This window comes from Schistocerca piceifrons, chromosome 5 (assembly GCF_021461385.2).
Source record: "Schistocerca piceifrons isolate TAMUIC-IGC-003096 chromosome 5, iqSchPice1.1, whole genome shotgun sequence".
NCBI lineage: Eukaryota > Metazoa > Arthropoda > Insecta > Orthoptera > Acrididae > Schistocerca > Schistocerca piceifrons.
Window position 1 is genome coordinate 162,667,525 of NC_060142.1, and position 6,619 is coordinate 162,674,143.

A 6,619-nucleotide genomic window follows, 5' to 3' on the forward strand; every position below is an offset into this window, starting at 1 on the left:
TAAAAAACGACCTGAACCATCTCAACATAACAGCAGACACAATAAACGACAGAATAAAATTCAGAAACATCATTAAGAAAAGTAAACTACATGAGATACACTGCGACAAACGAACAGGCGTAAAATGGACCGAAGAACGCAAGCAAGATCACAGTCGGAAGATGAAAGAAATATGGGCAACCAAAAAGGCAATCAAGATGAAGCCGAAGACACAAAGCCGACAAAAATCATGGACAGAGGACCGGAAAGAGAAACACAGTGAGCGAGTGAGGGAAGTTTGGGCAGCAAGGAAGGCAGCAAAAGGAACTGGCCATATAGTTTAGTCCAACTGCGCTCTTTAAGGGCAAAACACCAATAATAATATATATAATGATTGAAAGAAGTGGCTTACAAAATACTTGTCCGACTGATCCTTGACTATTGTTCATTTGTCTGGGACTTTCGACAGGTTCGATTATAAGAACAGATACAGATTATCCAACGAAGATTGACGCGTTTCGTCACGGGAACTTTTAGTCGGCGCGAGAGCATTACGGAGGAGTTCGCTGAAGTCCAGTGGCATACGTTACAAGAGGGGCAACGGGCATCAGGGATAGGTTTAGTATTGAATTTCCGAAAGGGCACTCTCTGGGAAGATTCGGGCAACTTATTACTTCCTCCCAGCCAAATCTTGCGTAATGAACACAACGACAATATTCGATAAATTAGAGCTAATAAGGAGATTTGCCGGCTGTCATTCGCGAATGGAACAGGGAAAATGGGTGTACCAGAAGTACACTCCTCCACACACCGTAAGGCGGCCTGCGGAGTGTAGACGTACATGCAGACCTTCGAAAGTTGCTCTCCATAGCTTTAGAGTTTTTTGTCATTCCTGTGTTGTTCTTTCATTTTGCTCTGTGCAGTAGGCAAACATCAATGACAATATGTCTAAGAATTTTAACTTTACAGGACGGGAGAAACAGGGCGATGGTCTCACCGCAGTCCTGTTTAACTTAGCACGACACAAAACAGACAGTATAGATACAATAATGATTAAATAGAATCAGACGTTTGTACGTGCAAATGTTATTGCATTTGCAGCAAGAGACATAAATACTTTTAAGTATATGAAACAAAAACTGGACTCGCTGTCGACAAAAATAAAACAAAATACACGATAATGTCCAAATCTTAGGCCAGAAGAATACAATAGGACATGAAGGGCATCTGTCAAATATTTTGAAGATATTACCTGCGTCAGTTATCTAGGCGTTCTTTTAACCAGCGATAATAATATGGGACAATGTATTAGAAATCATATATAAATAGGAAGTAAAGCCTATTTTACAAACTTACAAATACCAAGAACTTTCTATTCACAAGAACAACAAAGTTAAAAGTACATTACACTCTTGTACAAAAAGCTGTCACAAATGAATCAGAAGCAAGGGTGATGACAAAAGCGGGTATGAAAAACCTAACACCATTTCAACGAAAAATCTTTAGAAAGGAGAGAGCGGCAGATTGGATTAAATTACAACACGTCATAAAAGGGAAACGTGTAGTCAAATTTGTCAAATCGCAGTGAATACAATAGTCAGGACATGGAGAGGATGGCAGTAGATAGGACACCTAAAAGAACGACGAAAGTGTAGTCGTAGTCCACCAGAAGGAAAGACTGACCACGAGCAAGACCGAGATCCGAGGTCACAGAGGAAAAGCACATAACAGATATTTGTGGAGCCAGATTTTTGAGCAGGCCAAAGGCCCAACAAGTGCTGTACTGCGACAGAAGAAACGGTAGTGAATTATGATTCTCAACCGGTGCAGCTATACGACAACACAAGAGACCGGATTTTCCACACACTTCCCTCTGCTCTGATGTCAACCACATTGACGAAAGATGTTTCGGCAGTGATCCTGCGATACGCTGAACCGGATAGCAAACACTGCATTTTTTGAATGTCATCTTGCTTCTCCAAACCGAGGAACTGTTTACACGGCACTCGCAGAATGACAGTCACGAACACTATTAAGCAAATGAAATTTCAATAGACAGAACAACTCGTTCCATCGTCCGAGATCGTCCTCAGTGTCAAAACTTGTACTCGCGCTGGGTTCCACGATCACTGTCAGCTGCACACAAAGGCCCAAGTTTCTGACCATACGGAATACGTCACGTGGGAAATTAAGCAAAGGCACTGTTCTCCAGCACGACAGAACACGACCCCACACGGCGCGCACAACACAAGCTATGTTTCAACGTTCACGATGAAAGATTTGGAAACACCTGACGCGCAGTATAGATTATCGGCAATCTGAAAGAAAATCTGAGAGGAAAGAGATTTTGGAAAGATGAAATATTCATACAGCGGTTCTGCAATGGCTCCGTGACTCAATGGAGAGAAGTCTTCCGAAATAAAAGTGATTTCACGTGTGCCGCAGGGGAATGTCGTAGGACCGTTGCTATTCGCAATATATATAAATGACCTTGTGGATAACATCGGAAGTTCACTGAGGCTTTTTGCGGATGATGCTGTAGTATGTCGAGAGGTTGTAACAATGGAAAATTGTACTGAAATGCAGGAGGATCTGCAGCGAATTAACGCATGGTAGAGGAATGGCAATTGAATCTCAGTGTAGACAAATACAATGTGCTGCGAATACATAGAAAGAAAGATCCTTTATCATTTAGGTACAAAATAGCAGGACAGCAACTGGAAGCAGTTAATTCTATAAATTATCTGGGAGTAGGCACTAGGAGTGATTTAAAATGGAATGACCATATAAAATTAATCGTCGATAAAGCGGATGCCAGACTGAGATTCACTGGAAGAATCCAAAGGAAATGCAGTCCGAAAACAGAGGAACAGGTTACAGTACACTTGTTAGCCCACTGCTTGAATACTGCTCGCCAGTGTGGGATCCGTACCAGATAGGGTTGATAGAAGGTTGATAGAGAATCCAACGGAGAGCAGCGCGCTTCGTTACAGGGTCATTTAGCAATCGCGAAAGCGTTACGGAGATGACAGATAAACTCCAGTGGAAGACTCTGCAGGAGAGACGCTCAGTAGCTCGGTACGGGCTTTTGTTGAAGTTTCGAGAACATACCTTCACCGAGGAGTCAAGCAGTATATTGCTCCCTCCTACGTATATCTCGCGAAGAGACCATCAGGAGAAAATCAGAGAGATTAGAGACCACACAGAGGCATACCGACAATCTTTCTTTCCACGAACAATTCGAGACTGGAATAGAAGGGAGAACCGGTAGAGGTACTCAAGGTACCCTCCGGCACACACCGTCAGGTGGCTTGCTGAGTATGCATGTAGATGTAAGAGTGCATTGCTATCGTTCAGAAACTGTACAATCGGCAGAGCGTTTCGACCGTTGTTTAGAGTCTTCATGACTATGTTGAAAAATAGTGGCACACACTCTATGACCAAATAAATGACACACCACGAAAGAATTATCCGAATTGGACCGATATCGGTAGATGAGATGTGTATACATATAAATGATTAGGATTTTACAAAAACTGGGTGATTTACTCAAGAACAAGAGATTCACAAATTGAGCAAGTCAATAACGCTTTATTCCACCTCTGGCACTTATGCAAGCAGTTATTCGGCTTGGCACTGGTTGATACAGTTGTTGAATGTGCTTCTGTCCAACTGGCACTTAGACTGACAAAATCTGGAGCTGGCTGGAGGACCCTGTCCCCACTACTCCCAACATTCTCAATTGGGAAGAGATCCGGCGATACTGCTGGAAAAGGTAGGATTTGGCAAGTATGTAGACAAGCAGTAGAAACTCTCGCTCTCTGCAGGCGGGTATTAGCTTTCTGAAATATAAGCCGAGGATGGCTTGCCATGAAGGGCAACAAAACGAGGTGCAAAATATCGGCGACGTACCGCTGTGCTACAAGTGCGCCGCGGATGACAACCAAAGAGTTCTTGCTATGAAAAAAATTGGCACCCCAGATCATCACACCTGGATGTCGAGCCGTATAGCGGCCAACAGGCAGATTGGTATCCCACCAGTGTCTGGGGCGTCTCCAGATTCGTCCTCCGTCTGGAATTTACTGACTTGAGGAGAAATATCTTCAGCCGACGAAGAGTAGTGATGGTCTGCGGTGCCATGTTATTTCATAGCAGGACCCCTTTAGTTGTTATCCGCAGCACCCTTCCAGTACAGCGACACATCGACGATAGTATACGGTCTGCCGGAGTGGCCGAGCGGTTCTAGGCGCTACAGTCTAGAACCGCGCGACCGCTACGGTTGCAGGTTCGAATCCTGCCTCGGGGATGGACGTTTGTGATGTCCTTAGGTTAGTTAGGTTTAAGTAGTTCTAAGTTCTAGGTGACTGATAACCTCAGATGTTAACTCTCATAGTGCTCAGAGCCATTTGAACCATTTGATAGTATACGATCCGTTTTCTTGCCCTTCGTGGCAAGCCATCTTGGGCTTACATTTCAGGAAGGTAATGCCCGCCCCGCACACGACGAGATTTTCTATTACTTGTCTTCGTGTTTGCCCAAGCCTAACTTCGCCAGCAAGGCTGTCGGATCTGTCCCCAACTGAAAACGTTTGAAGCATCATGGACAGCGCGCTCCGACCACCTTGGGATTTTCACTGTCTAACGCGCCAAGTGGACAGGATTTGACACGATATCCCTTAAGATTGCATCCAAGAACTGTATCAATCAGTGGCAAACCGAATAACTGCTTGCCTAACAGCCAGAGGTGGACCAAAGCTTTACTGACTTGTTCAATTTGTGAAGCTGTTTCTCTTAAATAAATCATCCAATTTTTCTGAAATTGCAATCCTTTGTCTGTACAAGTACATCACATGTACCGATTTCGCTTCCATTCGAATAATTTCTTCGTCCTGCGTCTTTTTTTTTTTTTTTTTTTTTTTCTTAGAGTGTATATCTTTGTTACTTTGAAGTGCAGTTGCAGTATTTAATGCGCGCTACTTGGCCTTTCATAATAATGTGTATCTTGGAACACGTGAGGCAATACTGACCCTACGACTTATCTTAGAAAATAGATTAAGGAAAGGCAAACCTACGTTTCTAGAATTTGTAGGCTTCGAGAAAGCTTTTGACAATGTTGACTGGAATACTCTCTTTCAAATTCTGAAGGTGGCAGGGATAAAATATAGGGAGCGAAAGGATATTTACAATTTGTACAGAAACCAGATGGCAGTTATAAGAGTCGAGGGACATGAAAGGGAAGCAGTGGTTGGGAAGGGAGTGAGACAGGGTTGTAGCCTATTCCCGATGTTATTCAATCTCTATATATTGAGAAAGCAGTAAAGGAAACAAAAGAAAAATCTGGAGTAGGAATTAAAATCCATGGAGAAGAAATAAAAACTTTGAGGTTTGCCGATGACATTGTAATTCTGTCAGAGATAGGAAAGGACCTAGAAGAGCAGCTGAACGGAATGGACATGGTCTTGAAAGAAGAATGTAAGATGAACATCAACAAAAGCAAAACGACGGTAATAGAATGTAGTCGAATTAAGTCGGGTGATGCTGAGGGAATTAGATGAGGAAATGAGACAGTTAAAGTGGTAAAGGAGTTTTGCTATTTGGGGAGCAAAATAACTGATGATGGTCGAAGTAGAGAGGATACAAAATGCACATGGGCAATGGCAAAGAAAGCGTTTCTGAAGAAGAGAAATTTTTTAGCGTCGAGTATAGATTTAAGTGTCAAGTCGTTTCTGAAAGTAGTTGTATGGAGTGTAGCCATGTATGGAAGTGAAACGTGGACGATAAATAGTTTAGACAAGAAGAGAACAGAAGCTTTCGAAATGTGGTGCTACAGAAGAATGCTGAAGATTAGATGAGTAGATCACATAACTAATGACGACGTATTGAACAAAATTGGAGAGGAGAGAAATTTATGGCACAACTTGACTAGAAGAAGGGATCGGTTGGTGGGGCATATTTGAGGCATCAAGGGATCACCAATTTAGTATTGGAGGGCAGCGTGGAGGGTAAAAAACGCAGAGGGAGACCAAGAGATGAATACACTAAACAGATTCAGAAGGATGTAGGTTGCAGTAGGTACTGGGAGATGAAGAAGCTTGCACAGGATAGAGTAGCATGGAGGGCTACATCAAACCAGTCTTTGGACTGAAGACCACAACAACAACTACTTTGGAGTAGCCTCGTATAACGTTTCGTGCCTGGAATACCTTGACCTCATAAGAGCGACAGAACAGACATGTTTATTTAGAAAGTTAGCACAACGTGGTACAGTGATTCATGTGTGCTCTGTCGTAATCTGTGTCAAATTTCGATGTGGGCTCGTCCGTTACGCTACAGGGAGGTAGGTCATATTTTTAAGTCTCTTAGACATGCATGCCACTGCAGACATAACCCAACCCCTTAATGGATAAGGTGGGGGGAATATACCAATTATGTCGTCATAGAAAGAAAAGAAAGGAAGAAAGAAAGAAATGTGTGTGTGTGTGTGTGTGTGTGTGTGTGTGTGTGTGTGTGTGTGTGAGAGAGAGAGAGAGAGAGATCACAGAGTAAACTGATGGAGAAAACACGAAGCGATGAAGTTCGAGTTTGCTAAGAGGAAATGAATGGGTTTTATTGTCGCGCCGACTGTGGAAGGCACAAATCCC